This window comes from Pseudochaenichthys georgianus, chromosome 24, assembly GCF_902827115.2.
Source record: "Pseudochaenichthys georgianus chromosome 24, fPseGeo1.2, whole genome shotgun sequence".
In the NCBI taxonomy this organism is placed as follows: Eukaryota; Metazoa; Chordata; class Actinopteri; order Perciformes; family Channichthyidae; genus Pseudochaenichthys; species Pseudochaenichthys georgianus.
Genome location: NC_047526.1, coordinates 10,288,922 through 10,305,760, shown reverse-complemented (window position 1 = coordinate 10,305,760; position 16,839 = coordinate 10,288,922). Strand labels below are relative to the sequence as shown.

General features: G+C 39.9%; 1 protein-coding gene across 1 annotated transcript in view; it reads right to left on the bottom strand.

Moving 5' to 3' along the window:
* The window catches only part of flrt2 (fibronectin leucine rich transmembrane protein 2), a 62,034-nt gene extending 45,733 nt beyond the window's left edge, over nt 1-16,301 (bottom strand). Inside the window, exon 1 of the mRNA XM_034075899.2 lies at nt 15,957-16,301. The gene's annotated coding sequence lies outside the window, so the exon portion shown is untranslated. The remainder of the gene's footprint in view (nt 1-15,956) is intronic.
* Between the last annotated feature and the right edge of the window lie 538 nt (nt 16,302-16,839).

Sequence of the window (16,839 nt, the reverse complement as noted above, 5' to 3'; positions counted from 1 at the left end):
ACATTCTCCAACAATGATGTCTAGTCTGCGCAGCCAGCTGATTTGAAATGAATTACATCGCCCTGTGACGTATCGTTTGTCTGCCTTCATACATGATAAAACACATAATGCATGTTTGTTTTTTTTAAAGGGCTAAAATAGATCTGTAGGAGCTTGTTTGCTCGGCCGGCGCGTGGGTATCAGATAACGCCGTGCGTGTTTTATTGGGTGAGGGACAAATAAAGAATAGAGAACAACGTGTGGGAAGACAGACACCGGTCTAAAAGTCCACATTCATCCCTGAGTCATGTTTCACTCGGGCTGCAGTGTCAGGTTGGACCCTAATCTCATCCAGATGCCCTCGTAGGAAAACAATATCCCCCGCATGCACCACCACAGAACAGAACGCCAAACCTCGATAATTGATTTGAAAGTTCTTATTAAAGTTGTTTTGACTGTATCCACGTATTTCGTTCTGTTTGGTTTCGACTGCCCTCACTTTGTAGTCTTGATCAAAACAGTATCTCCTTCCACTCATCAGCGCTCCCTGTTCCCCTTGGATGGGAAGAACAGCGAAAATATATGCATAACCCTCGGCTGACATGCCGACTCGTTTGATGTGGTATTCCTTAAACAGACGCCCCGTCTCTCGTACGTTATTGGGGATATTAAAGTGCTGCGTGGCTCTGTCTCTCTGAATCCTTAATGCAAACAAATACAAACACTGTTTGCAAAAGCCAATTCCATTTCCTGTTATTTGAAGCTAGCTTCACAGCTCTCCTCTGTTATTTGGAAAATGAATCAAAATTCAGTCCGGGAACTTTAGAAAACCAGAGGGTTACCGGTTCAGTTGATTGTGGGGTTGCATATAATGATATTTTAAAGTAATGGATTAGGATTGGTATGGGTTAGGACTGGAACTACTGATTCATTCCATTGTAGATACATCTACCAATTATATTATAGATACATTAATTGATGTCTTTAATTACTTGTTTTTTCTCAGTATTGTTTCTGTTGTGATTGGATGTAAAGTGTCTTTGAGCATTAGGAAATGCGCTATAAAAATCCCATGTATTATTAATATTATTTCAAAAAGAAGATACAATCTTTTTTGTGAGTCTTGCCTTTAAAACTACAGAAATTAATAATCAAAATAGTTGCTTATTATTGTTAGACCAATTAATTTGTTGCAGCTCTACGATTGATCATGCTTGCTACAGGCACATCATTAAAACAAAGGTTCAGGCTCAAGTTGTGACCAGCAACATATATTTAAAACGCCAAACCCGATGGAGTTTACACAAACAATATGGTTTTATTGAATATTTAATAAATCACACTAACTTAAAAGGAGGTCTGGCCAAAAAGAACAAAAAGATGGACGGGCCAGCCACACCATGGGTCACCATCTTAAAGCCACAAAGCTTTTGTAATGAAACGAGATATGGCATGGTCATTTACAAGTTTTAAAGAGTGTTGTTAGCAGACTATGTAACCTCTGGGCAGAGCCATGCAAACAGTTTCCCCCTTTTTGTTCCAGTCTTGATGCTAAGCTAAGCTAACCAGCTGCTGCTTAAGTGACAGTCCACTCTCATGTCTAACTCCCAGAAAAAGAACAAATAGACATATGTCAAGCGAATCTTTTAAGCAAACAATCAATCCAATTCCAGCACTGCTTGACTTATTGCTAACATAAAAACGTTCTAAATACAACTTCTCGATGTGTTAAAACCTGCCGCGTACTGGCTCTAAAACACCTGGCACGACCTCTGTGATTTTGAAAAGGCTTTCAGCGTTTGAGTGGGGACGTATATGTCCTTGTAAAACCAAACTGTAAATACACATAAAATGAAATTTACAAGCCAATTGCATCTCTGGAGATGAGTCAAACTTGTAAACCCTGAGGAGAAGGAGGCAGAAGAAGAAGAAAAGATAAGCACGCCTTGAATCATCTAGGCTAGTCAAACAGAGGTGTGTTCAGGGACGGACGGTGCTTCCAACTCCAGGCCAGGTCTGTGAGAAGGTCATGTGAAAGTGGAATGTGGCTGAGCTGGATGCGAGCCAGAGGCGGTTATAAGTCATGAATGCTTATTTTTCTTAAAACAAAGTGAAAACTGTAAGCCACCTGGGAGAGATTATTCCTCACTGTTTCAATACAGCCAGGGTTATTTGAATAATTGGGTTGTGGAAACATGTGACAAAGTTTGCCCCAAGGCAGAGATAGCTTTTTTGGCGTATTGTTTGTCAAAATTCAAAAGACATAATTAGAGAGACTGTTTTTTGCATGCGGCATTACTGGATAAACAGTGACCAAGCAATCATTGAGAAGATTTTGAGATAGAGGCGAATGGATCGCAGTGTGTGACGTGCAAAATAGGAAAATAGTGGAATAGAGTGCAATCCAGACAGACATATAGGAAATACAAAATAAATGTATACAAAAAGGACTAAAAAGAAAAATAAAGAACTAAAAACGTAGAAGAATAAAGCAATACATTTAACAAAAAAAATAGCAAGGTTTGGTTTATTTGAAGCCAATGCAGTAGCAATTTCAATAGTTCGACATATTGATAGTGAATGTATTTGCAGTTTTTTGCTCTTTTGAGTCAGTTACTTCATGGTTGAATGCACTTTTTCTAAGTTTTTTGGGATAAAGTAAGGTAAAATAAAGAAGGCGAAACTATTTTTCCACACCAAGGGGAACACATTCAAGCAAAAACACATATCCTAAGAGAAGGAAACATGCACACACATCCAGACTCTCTTCTGAGTGCTGTCAAAGCTGTCTGACTGAAAACAGGACAGACAGGGAATGAATCAGATGGTATTAGTAGTACATATAAACACAATGATTACATGTGTTCCCATATGAAAGGAAGGAATATTTTATCTCATGATATCAGGCTGTGAGAAAGTCTAATATAGAAATACTTTGAGGTGAGCAATAACAGGAAGTCTGCGGAGTTGCATAATGTCTATGCGGGTGTTTGGTTTGGAAGTGTTGCTGGTGTTTGTGTTGACTAGACCTTTAATCCAAGCTGCATCACCAGCAGTCACAAGTGTGGGTATTGCAACAACGAAACTAAAGGATGATGTCACAATTAGGGATGCACGATAATTATCGGCCCGATAATTATCGGTCCGATATTAGGAATTATGACGTCATCCCGATAAACCGATAACAGTATTAATAGCCCCGATAATATACAATATTTTTTTTGGGTACAAAAAAAGAAAAAAATACTGCGGTGTGGGTGGATTGGGATGAGGGGCGCTTGTTTTTCACTCGGCTCCTCCCGTTTTGCCAGTACTGTGGTGTTAGTGGTTTAGGAAGAGGGGAGTTCTTCACAAATCCAGCGCTCCCTAATACTTCGAACCTGATCAGTCACCTGAAACATCGCCATCGCTACGATGGTGTGTTAAAAGCGTACGAAGACAATAATACAATACAGTGTGTGTGTGTGTGTGTGTGTGTGTGTGTGTGTGTGTGTGTGTGTGTGTGTGTGTGTGTGTGTGTGTGTGTGCGTGTCTGCGCGCGCGCGTTGGAGCTATGTGCAACTCAAGGCATATGCTCGAACCGGAGCAGCCTGGACGCTGCAATCATGTTGCTGAGTGTGCTGACTTCTCCTACAATGTCCCGCTGTCTGCATCAAGTCAAGTGCTCGGCGCAGTTGTGTGGATAGAGCGCTCCTCTGTTTTCATTTAAACAGCTCCTTATATCCGTTAGCGCAGCTAGCTAGCACCCGATGCTAACAACAACAATGCACGTACGGTCTCTCTCTTGCTCACTCGCGCCACACAAACACACACCCTCCCGGTCCTCCCGATGGCCAGTCGGTGCCTGCCGGTGAGCGTGGAAGTGTGGTCTGCCACAAGCGGACAGCAGGAGCAGGGCTGTCAGCATCAGCTTGTAGATGGTATTATAAACTCGATGCGCTCTGAAGCTACGGGGCGGCCGTGGAAAAAAAATACACATGCGTTAATCGCGTTAAAATAATTAGTGGCGTAATTTTTATTTGTATTATCGGTTATCGGTATCGGTATCGGTCTTGAGAAGCAGGAAGTTATCGGTATCGGTTTCAAAAAACCAATATCGTGCATCCCTAGTCACAATGTCTGCTGAGAGACAGAGGGAGAAGACAGATATTCACGGGAGATAAACGGACAGCTAGAGAAGTAGAGAACAAAGTTGGGTTTGGACTGGGAGTCTAAATCCGATTTTTTTTTTGGCATATTTGTTACGGTGTGTGTGTAGGAAGCAGGACCCAAATGCAGATTTAAAGGGACAAAAATAACTCCTTTATTTCAAGGATTGACTATTAACAGAGACTGACCAGAACACTCACCACAGACCAAGTCATTACACAAGACGAACCGACAAAGACAGACAGAAAAACCAGAACTTAAATACACACAAGACTAATCATCCAAACAAGACACAGGTGAGGAGGGAGGAGAAAACACAGGGGCAACAGGAGAACACAATCGGGTAATCAGACACACCATGGAAACTAACGACAGGGCAGACAGATCTAAACAAGACAAGACACAATGCAGACAGAAAACCAAAGACAGATCTAGACAAGACACAACGCAGACAGATCGTGACAATATTCATATTGGAATCAGATTGCTTTTGACCTGGTTTGGATGGCAAGAAACACATAGAAGGCATACTGAAGGCGGGGAGAAATCTGACTCAAATCTAATTTTAAATAACTTAGCCGAGTCACTCAAAATCAGATTTCAGGCTCTCTTTGACGTCACTCGCAAATTGAACACAAAACATGTGACGGTGACATCACATCTGGCTGTGACTGCCGCACAGCAGTGGAAATGGTTCCTACTGTAAATCTCAAGAGTAAGTGCCAGTATAGCAATGTGAAACTGCTCCGTGACAAGTAAAAGTCCTTCATTTAACATTGGTCTAACAGTAAATAGAAGTACAGACATTTTTCAGCACTATGAACATAAAGCATGAAAAGTTCTTGTCTGTGGAAACATTTCCCCGGTGTATGATATGATATATTTAGATTGTTAATATTGACCCTAATGCACCCCTTAAAAGAATCATAAGAGGGTTTCAAAAATGTAGCAGAACATAGCACCAACACAAGATATAATTGATCTTGTATTGGCTGCACAATAACCTTCCTTGTCTCTCATGCTGCCTGAACACCACTATTAAGTGTGGGAGAATTCATCTGCATATTTTATCTGATGTGCAGATTGCTGTGTTAGTGTCATTTTATAGAAATGCTCCATGAGTCATATTACAGTACGTGCTGGAGTGCCGTTACCACAAAAACTAATCTTGATAGGATTGCGATGCCTTGACGCAGACTGCAATATTGCTTGTAAATGACAAAAAGCAGTTCCTCCCTAGACATCAGGCCAAATTGAGTTTTTACGAGGTGTAAACATAAAATATAAGCTAAGGGGGAACGCTGAGAGTAGAGGTGTAGGTTGGTTGGGTACAAAATGCGTCCGCAGCTTGAAGCCTGTTTTAAGTTCAGTGTGGTTGGAGCAGAAAATCAAGGAGCGGGGCTCTGTGATGTGTGCTGTACGCCTGCTGGCAGCGCTCTGCTTTTCTGGCTGCTTTGAGAAGACTCCAAACAGGAATGGTCCTACATTTCAGGCTGTAAAACTTATGTAAGCCCTCTAAATCATACACAGCGATGTACTTCACAAAATGGCAGGTAGTGTTAAAATGTTGTTATATTAAAATGGTTTGGTTTGATGATGAGAATTGTTTTGAGTCAAACAAATGTCTTCTTTTATTGTAAGGGAATTTATATTACACGTATACTTTGGCTCAAGTGTAAAATGTTTAAAATGGAAATAAGTCAATTGTTTGCATTGTTTTGTGGTAACAGCGCAATGACCCTACCAGCCGACGAAGATTGATACAATGCGTGTTTGAATTGTAGTGATTTAAGCCATCTGTAAGTATTTGAATACAGGAAGGACGCATGTTGTTGCTGTTAAGTCATTTGGAAAGTGGAAGCTCGCAAACCAGGCTAACTAGCATCCTATGCCCTTCTGAGACTTTTCTATTTTGCCACAGTGGCGAGTCATGCCCTGCTGAACCAGTTATAGTAATACTAATGCAGTTTCTTATGTCTTTTACTAGCCACTTTTCCTTGAACAACATCGATGATTGTTCAGTGAAAGCTAAAGGAGAGAAGAAAGGAAGCATTTTAGCTCCCTGCCTTGGCATTTCAAGAATTTGACTAGCCCTTACCATGGATGCCCCTTCACTGAGTGTTTTTCGTCTACAAAGGTCTTCATACTATTTGACTACAACAAGAGAAGTTGTAAACGGGTGAAACAAAATGGAGCCTGAGACGTGCCAAAAGAGAAGAGGCTTGGGCCTGCAGCAGGGGCGGACTGGGACTACAAATCAGCCCGGGACTCTCGACCGGCCCACTTCGGTACCGCTGGCCCACAAGCAAGTAAATACCGCCAGTAGGGGGGTGCTAGTGACTTATCCGACCGGCCAACATCGTCCGACCGGCCCACTTCAGTACCGGCCCATCGGGATTCGTCCTGAGCGTCCCGATGGCCAGTCCGCCCCTGGCTTGCAGCAGTTGGCAGGATACAAGCCTAAGCTACTGTTACCCAGGTAAAAATGCGTGTAATACACAGAGACAATGCATACAATAAGGAGAGATCCTTACAAAGCAAGTATGAATTGAGGAAGGCAGTGCAAAGAGCTTGGATGCAGTATAATAACAAACTTGAAAATAAGCTCAACTCTAATGTTAACGCCCGTGGAAGTAACTGCAGTTAATTACAAACTATAAATCAAAACATGTCATCGTAGATTCTGATTCCAACCTGCCAGATGATTTGAATAAATGTTACTACAGGTTTGGCACTCGCTTGGCCCACTGCCTTACTCTCATTTACATCAAAAGCTGCTACGCCTCCTTATTTAATCACTGAACATGAGGTTAGAAAACCTCCGGGGTAGGCAAAAAGAGGAAGTAGAAAGGCTGCCGGACATGACTTGATCCAAGTACTTGAAATGGTGTGCAGATGGGCTGGAACCTGTTCTGCCCCAGCATTTTTTAGACAGTCTCTTTCAAAGCAAAGTTTCCAAGTATATTTTAAGGCGAGACACGGCAGGCAAAAACATCGTTTTTCAAGTACTGGTCAATTTTGAGATTTTGTGCTATTTTCATTCCATAACATGTTTTCTTTCAGGCTTTTGGAAGGAAAACGTACAAAATACACTTAAGTGTTTATTTTTACTATAGTTTGTCTATTTGCGTCTGTAGATTTCTCCTAAATTCACCAAAAGTTAGCATTCTAACGTAACAAAGTACCGCGACGTGCACCATGTCAACAGAGGTATAGCTGGAAAGCTGCGTCTCTCCTGCACAATCTCATCGGATCCAAATATGGTCATTTCCTTTGTATCAGCAACCAATCGTGAAAGCACTAAGGGGTCTTAAACCAAGAAACGAAATCTCATTGGCTGGTGTCAATTTCTGACAACGTGATTCGTTCAGATGCGTCACGTGGTGTGCTAAAACACTTCCTGATTAGCTTTCAGCTAGAAATTGAAATCTCAAAATGCCAAAAGAACGGCGAAAAAAACGTTCACAGAGAAGACGACAACAATTGTCACTTGCACGAAGCAAGGTTATAGAAAAAAAAATGACCCCGAACATGAAATACCTTCACGGAGTGCGTCGATGCGCAAGCTATCATCCAAAGAACAGGAGGGTTTAGCTAGCGCCTCACTGCAATCTTTAAAGGTCGTTTTCTCAAAATGAGTTTTTTCTCCTACTCCGAGTTCGAAATGTCAACTTCAGTAGCACATAGAGACACCAAACCTTCCAGTTATATTCCTATCAATATTATGAAGGCTTTTACAGAAGGGTTTGTTCATATATAATTCATAGCCTGAATTATACAACATTGTATACCTAAAAACATGGCGAAAATGGATATTTTAGGGCTGTTGACAGTATTTTCTGATTTAGTGATAAAAAGAGATATCCAAAATCCCTTCTGTAAAAGCCTTCGATACTAATATGACTACAAAATGAAACAAGAATTTTGAATCTGGCTATATCCAAAGTTCAGATTTCGATTCCTGAAATGTGTTAAAATATGTGCATATTTAATGATATAATGGATAATTTGCATATTTAAACATGCTATTTCAGAAAACTTGTAATACAAAAGACAATTGCCTTATTGTAAGTAATTAACTGGAGAAATGTCTAGCTGATACCTTTTAAGTTAAAAAAATTACCCTATTCACCTGGGGTGTCTCGCCTTAAGTCTGCTAGTTTTATGGTTCCCTTAAATATCTTTATCAGACTGCCTGAATGATTATAGGACTGTTGTCTTAACATCATTTGACAGTCTTAAAAGATTGGTTTAAAGTCATTTGACAAGCGTTGATAAATAATTTTTATTTTAGAGCAAATAGATCTATCATGGATCTATTTATGGATCTAATGTCATTGTGTTTGCACTCAGTGCTTCAACACTTTGTGCCACCTGACACTTATGCACTCAGTTCTTCAACACCTTTCGGCACCTGCCACTTAAGCAAAGGCTGTTTTTTATTACAGCTCAGCGATACATTTGATTCTATCATCCAGGCTGTATGTTATATTTCTCCAACTGGGAGACCATACATACACGAGTCAGTGGATTTTGGACGTATTATAGCAGAAGTGGAGACTAGTGGTCAGAAGCAACAAGTTCTTCCATCGAGTTATACAACAGTTGTCAACAGGGATGTCTTCTGTCTCCACTGAAGTTCTTAAATTGCCTGTACTTTCAACACCCAGTCTTAAGGGTTGTTTAGGTTTGCAGATGATACCAAACTGGTAGGGCTAATATCTAACAACAATCGATTAAACAATCAAACATTGACGGACTTCTGTAATAATTTATGGGAGTAGAAACAAAACCACTGTGTTAAAGAAATTCAACAGGAGTACAATGATCTACTGTAATGAGTACTAATGAGTACTCACTACAAATGCTGGGTATGTAGTCCATAACAGTCTGAAGTGTATAACCTTGTACATTTTAGTGAGGAAAATGTATGGGTTTCGACTAGATAAATTAGACTTGAATTACACAATACAGGCTGTGTAAGAGTTTGTAAGAAGATGTTTAAAGTCATTTTTCTTTTGTTAAGTGTGACCCCCCCTAATCAACTTAAAATCGTTAAGCATTTTTTATGTATTTCTAATTATTTAGATAACCATGGAGGCATGTGGGTTATCATTCTAACATACAAATGTAGTAATTTAGTCAACCTGATCTCACCAGAATGCGTGACTCCACCACGACTTCTTAACACCACAATGCGTGGTGGAGTCACGAACTTTGTTACATTTACGTGTCGGCACCACGCAAACAACCCCAATGTAAAGTGAATGAGGCTCTTTTGTCGTGGTGCACACACGCATTTCTACAACGTCCCGCAGTGAGCTTTTATTCTATAAAACGTTTTTTAAATCTACTTTATAGCTTGTAGTAACTCGCGGGAGGCTTCTTTTATTTTATTTGTATTCATAATAATTTTAATATTTCGTCAGAATGTATTATGGTGCATTAGTTACGAATTTTTGTTCTCAAAAAACAGTGCATTGTGTGTAATACAACTGTGATTTTTATTACATTAGTTTGTTTTTAAGGAAGGCCAGAGCTTCAGCTGTGTCAAATAGATTGTTCCCTTTAGTTAACGTTATTTAAAAGATAATGATCATGTCCCCTGTATTGTATTACGAGCGTCCTTTCCCACTGGATAACGGAGAATTTTACACCCGGAAGTAAGTATTCTCCTTACTGTCGATTGATTTTACAGTGATATCTGCACTACTCATCGACTAAAAAACACCAGATTATCCTTGTTAATTACACAACATTGATTGGTTTGAATTGTGCACAATGCTTTTGTATTTTCCCCCTTCGATTCGGAGAAACACATATTTGTTCGGAGTTTTAGGAATGCCGAAGACACTACACTACCCAGAATCCTCAGCTATCGTTTGGGACTACACCATGTGCTTAGCTTGACAAACCCCGTGATCAGTCCTCAACCTCTGTGATTGGATGCGCGAAGTTTACACAGAGCGTCAAAAAGGACTTTGAAATGGAATGAAACCCATCGACGGCACACTATTCAAAACAGGAATCGAACGTGTCCTACCCCCCCCCCCCCCAATGAATGAACAACTTGGGTCACAGGTTCCTCAACAGTGCATTACAGACAAGACATCTATCAATGTGTGTATACTTCCACCATTACACTGTCGTATTCTGCACATTTCTTATACTATCTACATACATAAGATAATTAATGTGTATAATATCAGTTAAAATAAGTGCTTCAACATAGTTAACATTGCAGGAAAGTTGATTGTCAAGTTCCAAAACAAACCATGCAATTTAGACTTTGTCAGGCTTAATATTTATCTGTAGATAGATACCCCCAAAGCTTTTTTGCTATTTAAAAGAAGACCTTAACCTAAAGTATTCTTTAATGTTTAAATAAAGCCTTATTAGTTAGCACATCCTCCTATCAGGCACTAAACTGTTTTACTTTAGATATCATTTGAGTATCTTCTTGATATTTTCTATTCTATATTTATATCATTGACCTTCTACTTTCCCACTATTTTGTATGTACTCTTAATATTTAAATGTTTTCATAAAATATAACACATTCAAAAGTGTTTTACAAAAATGAAAGACATTAAGAAAAAGGCATTTTAAACAGTCATTAAAAAGCAACACAATCTTCCTGCATTGCAATTACTCTAAACGTGTAATAACGTGCTTTAACCAGTAGGTGGTTTGGGTTAAAAAGCTGTCAAGTTTACAGTGTTAACAAAATAAAATATATTGCTGTTTCCGGTTTAGTTTACGACGAATATTATTTTGTTATTGTTTTGATATTTGTAACACAAAAGCGATGGAAAAAACCCATAGCAACAAAAAAAAGATGGTCTTAACATGACCCAGCGGTCTAGTAGTTAATAAAAACAATAATATCAAAACAAAATATTACTACTAACTTTATTGTGAAATTAAAACAGAACGGTAAAAGAATAGTTTCCGGTCTATTCTGATGCCCGATCTCAGTAGATAAATAAAGAACCATGATAGATGTGTAATATTTAATGCAGCCAAACCATTTAGTACAATGCATTCATGTGATGACTTTCAAAGAGTAAAGCAAGCACTGCTGAATAAAGTATGATTTTCTCTTTTACGAAACCTTTTTTTTCATATGGAATGCAGTTGGAGGTCAACCAATCAAAGAGCTTGAGGACTGATCACTGGGTTTGTCAAGCTAAGCACATGGTGTAGTCCCAAACGATAGCTGAGGATTCTGGGTAGTGTAGTGTCTTCTGCCATCCAAAAACTCCGAAAAAATATTTGTTTCTCCGAATCGAAGGGGGAAAATACAAAAGCATTGTACACAATTTAAACCAATCAATGTTGTGTAATTAACAAGGATAATCTGGTGTGTATGAGTTGATGAGTAGTGCAGATATCACTGTAAAATCAATCGACAGTAAGGAGAATACTTACTTCCGGGTGTAAAATTCTCCGTTATCCAATGGGAATGGACGCTCGTAATGCAATACAGGGGACATGATCATTATCTTTTAAATAACGTTAACTAAAGGGAACAATCTATTTGACACAGCTGAAGCTCTGGCCTTCCTTAAAAACTAACTAATTTAATAAAAATCACAGTTGCATTACACACAATGCACTGTTTTTTGAGAACACAAATTCATAACTAATGTAATTTTTACATTCTAACGAAAAAAAAAAATAATTATGAATACAAATAAAATAAAAGAAGCCTCCCGTGAGTTACTACAAGCTATAAAGTAGATTTAAAAAACGTTTTATAGAATAAAAGCTCACTGCGGGACGTTGTAGAAATGCGTGTGTGCACCACGACAAAGGAGCCTCATTCACTTTACATTGGGGTTGTTTGCGTGGTGCCGACACGTAACTGTCGTGGTGGAGTCACGCATTCTGGTGAGATCAGGTTGCATTTAGTAGATGTCTCTACTAAACTCTTTAACTGAGAAATATTGCTGACTTGCTTAACAACTAATAGAAAAAAAAGGGGTATTTAAAGTTGCCCAATCTTGCAAGAAAACAGCACCATTGGTCATTGAGTATTGTACTGAGTGCTCAAATTACAGATGGAACTACTAAATGGCTAATAACATTAGCCCTCAGCAGGTTGACTGCTTGTGTGTCCATTAAAACTGAAGTGATACAGTATATACTGTATTATGAAAAAGCAATCAGGGCCCACCAAAACATATATTGTACCAATCAAAAGACTGTTCTCATATTGTCAGTCATAACCAGTCTGATTACTTGGCAGGCGAGGAAGATTTAAATGGCTCTTGAATGTTTATGGGGCTTCTTTGTCCCTAAGTGGGCCGATTTGCAGATCTTTTTTCAGCATGTTATTACTGCAGCAATCAGAGCTGTGATTTATTTGTATACTGCTCTGTAAAGAACAACACAGGTGCTCGTAAATGTTAGGATTGTCTGGGTTTATGAAAGAAAATTCTTCACCTCTGATGTTGAGACGAATTTACCATTGAAGGTCGATATATTTGCCAAGAAAAAGGCAATCCAGAAGCTATAAGTACCGCAATTAGAACATTTATCCTCCCATGTTTAGCTCTTGATATATTTTAAAGGTCAATGTTGTACTCTAAGGTTTACCCTTGTGAAGATAGTCTGTCTCCTTGAGTGACAGCCCACATAAACAGGGAGTGAATGGTCACATGTGGGAGATTATGAGTGTTTGATCAAAACAGCCACTGCTGAGATGTATCAGGGGTGGCGTTGAATTGCTCCAATAGACCTCCAGACACGTGTGGGATACGCAAGGTCACCGTGGCAGCTCTGCTTTTTACCATCAGTCTTCATGTTATTCTAATGGAATGTATAAACCATTGCCTATAATCTGATAATGATTGGACACCAAATATGCAGGTATTATCTTCGGAAAATACACACTCCTAACATTCCTTCTGAACTATTGACTGTGTTTATTTAAAGAAGGCGGCAAGAATTCGAGCCCCATTGGCTGAAGGGTAGGTTGTCGAGCAGATGTATATATACATGTATAGGGTAGTTTTTTATAGCCACTTAACTCCAATTAACCTTCATTCTCCTATTTGCCTCTAATCACATTATCCTCTGGTATTTGGCTGTATTTTTATTGTATCCGAAAGAGGCCGTGTCCTCCTGCTACATGCCCAGAAAACTGTGAGGCAGAGAAAGAACAAGCTTCTCCTTGTGCTGGATCTCCCACTTGGCCTATAGTCTAGCCTATGGTCTACTTTTCTCTCCGCGTCTCCCCCTCCTCACACTCGGATCTTTCTCAATGCTTTCCTCACGCTCCCTTTTTAGCTTTCTTCTTCTGCTCCCTCGCTGCGTATCTGAGCTTTGCCCTCGGGGCCATGTCCAGCGTCAAAGAATGTCAGATCCTTGAATTGGCTGCTGCTCTCAGCTGACTATAGTACTTTTATATTGGGTTTATTGGAAGATTATTTCAATATCCTGCCAGAACGCTGATCAATTCCAGTGTACACTTAGTGTGTAAGTACAGCTAAATACATGAGCAATATGCTACTTTATTGTCCTTATAATACTAATACTTTGAGACATAGTGAGTCATTCTAGTTGTCAAAACAAAGATTTTACTCCTCGCTATTAAATGTCTTAAAATGGACACTTGGAAACAGAGGCTTAAGTCTGTGCCTCTTTCTTCCCCCGGGGTCATACAAAAACACATTCCAGCTGTACTTCTATATGAAACCGTTTCTGACTACCTGCCTGTCCCCTAAAGCAATTATAGGTGAAAGAGCTCACTTTCAGCACACCAACCCTTACGCTCCAAAAGGAACATGTACAGATGTCACCCGCACTGACACATTAGTGGCACTTTTTCAGAATCTATGACATGAACAATAATACTAGAAATATGCAGTGTTTTTGAAAGATTGAGAAACTTAAATCTGGCTCATATTTTACACTTCTACACTAAATATTGTAGCAAGCTGCATTATTTGAAATATATGGCTTCCTGAAGTGAGATGATGTGATGAATTGTAGATGGTTGGTACTCTTTTCTGTTATTAGGTCTAAACAACATCTGAGAATAAACCTTTGTTGAACTTGTCAGTATCAATTCTCTGTATTAATGTGGATTTAGTTTTAATAAAAGAAAAATACAGATTTCCACCCCAATTTCTCTGTGCTCTGGCGTCTGATTTAAAAAGGCAAGACAACAGAAATAAGGCAATAACAAAAGTCCAAAAAAATTTCAGGTTGAAATTAAATAAAAAAAAATATATTTAGTTGGTAATAATCGGGAACTTTCTGTTAAGAAACACTTTGAATGTAAGAGCTGATAGTAACAAGTCAGCAATAGGATACAAATACAGAGTTTGAATGGTTTAAATAAAGATGATACTAGTGGATCAACGTAAAAAACAATAAAGGCTACTGATAATCCACTGTTTAGGCCACAATTCCCACTTCGCAAAGTTAATGAAAGTTAGCAAGGATTCATGCATCTGCGTAGAACCTTTCCAAATATGAAGTAGTTCTTGCACCATTCAACCACGTTTCATTACAATCAGGCCCGTTTCTAATCAATCCTGCTAATAAACAAACTGGAAACATACTCGCCTTGGAGAAGGATATAAAGCCATTTGGAACTGGATTGGTGGGAAAACCAAAAAAGTTTGGAAACCACTGGTTCATACTTTCATTGAACTAGTTCTGACCCTGACTTTCTTGCTAATGGGTGTATGCCACGTACTGTTTATTTTTTAATAAAAAACAATTCTGTATTCATGTTCTTTAGTCACTGTGTAAAAAAACATCAGCTAAAAGCCCCAGAACATACCGATTAATTATGAATGTATTTATTCTCTGTAAGTTGTACTGCATTAATCACTTCCATTGGCAGTCATGGTCTTGGGTTTGGAGTGCTGGAGGTAAAACCTGTGGATAATACAGGGTTTATAAATGTAGTGCAGTGATCCACTGCATTTTAAAAAGAAAAAAGCTTTTGATCAAAGAGATGTCATAATTTCCCAAGAAGCATGGTGTGTGTCTGTGAAGCGCAATGCAGCACTTCACACTTATTTAAATAATGAGAGGGTTGTAAAAGGTGCGAGAGATAATTGTAACTTCACCTTCACCTTCACCTTGACATTTGTATTGCTTTATTTTAAGTTGTTACTGGAACTGCTCGCAATTATTTTAAATAGCTTTTTGCTAGAAAAATAAAGCTGGTGACAGATTGTAGATTCTAAACTGCCACCTTACACTGCACTACGTTCTTAAAACAATCACTGGGAAATGCACCTTTATCATTACTTTTTTTCTTTTATGTAATAATATGTACTGAACCTTTAAGTTGGTGTCTCCTGTAGGCCACCCATTAAAAACCTCACCCCGTTTAAAATGTTGTCACCCCAAAAGATGGACACGACAAGTGCACAAGGTCGGAGAGAGACACGGGGAACAACAGGCAGTGAACTAGAAAGACACTTGGCGTCCTTGAATAATGCATTGTTAAAAGGTTTACCTAATGGCACTCTTAAAACTTTTAAAAGTCGATCTTCGCATTCAACTGATAGCGCTCTTGGCAAAAAAAAAAACCTTTTCCCCTAACTGACTGCAGTCGTCCTCCAAACTTAGTTTTAGTGAGAGACACTGATTGGTTTAATTATGTTTCCAGTGATTACGCATCCTAATGGTACTTGTCACAATACGAGACGTGCATGGTAATGATTTAGAAATGTGACATTTGGCTTACAGCTTCTGGAAAATGTTTCAGAAACTGTTTTATTCTTATTTTTCACTTTTGAACACAGTCGAATCCCGAAACTGCAGACATACTGGCATAGAAATCAAAGAGGGACACTTACCGTCTTTGAACACTTGGCGGTCATGGCAGGGTCACAGAAGAACAGAGACACCGAGAGAGTGGAGAGCGCGACCTTTGCGGCATTACATTCACATCCCAGCCCGGGCTCCCAGACACGAGGACGAGACCGAAGGGGCTCGTTAACTTGAAAGCGGGGATGCAGGGCGGCGGGATTGCCCGAGTGTGTCAAGAGGAAACTACAGGCAGCAGTCAGTCAGGGAGAGGAAAGGAGACAGACAATAGAAGAGAGAATTCAAAGACGCCAGCAGTTTTCTTTTTCTCTGTAACTTAACCCCCGAGGAGCTCCGAGACACACAGAACCAGTTCCAGACCTGTCCTCCTGCTCCTGCACCGACTTCCCCCCCTTTTCTCTCTCTCTCAGTTTTCTCTCCCCACTCTCTTTTTTGGTATCATTTAACTCTTGATTCCGTGGCCCGGCGATGAGCTCACCGCAGAGCTCAGGTTTCAGCGCCTTGACTGGAATGCGAGGGGGCAGCCGCGCGGAGAGGCAGAGGTGCTGCTGGGGAGGTCAAAGGCTACCGGGGGTGGTGGGGAGGAAGAGAGAGAGAAAAAGCGGGGTGTCTGTCATCTTGGGGGGGGGGGGGGGGCAGTTCCAGTGGAGAGGATATCTGAGGGGCCTGGAGTGGCGAGAACAAAACAGGAGTTACAGGGGTCACGGGTTACGGGGGCCGGGCAACATTTGACAGCTTTGGAGGCTATAGACTTGAGGACACAGAGTACATTTACATGCTCAGAGGCACACACACACACACTCTCCTAAGTGCCAGATTTATTGCTCACTTAGAGAGCGGGGTGTTCTCCTCAGGGAGCGAAGCAATTTTTTTCTGTTGTGGAGTTCTCACATTCTAGCAGTCCTAGGTCAG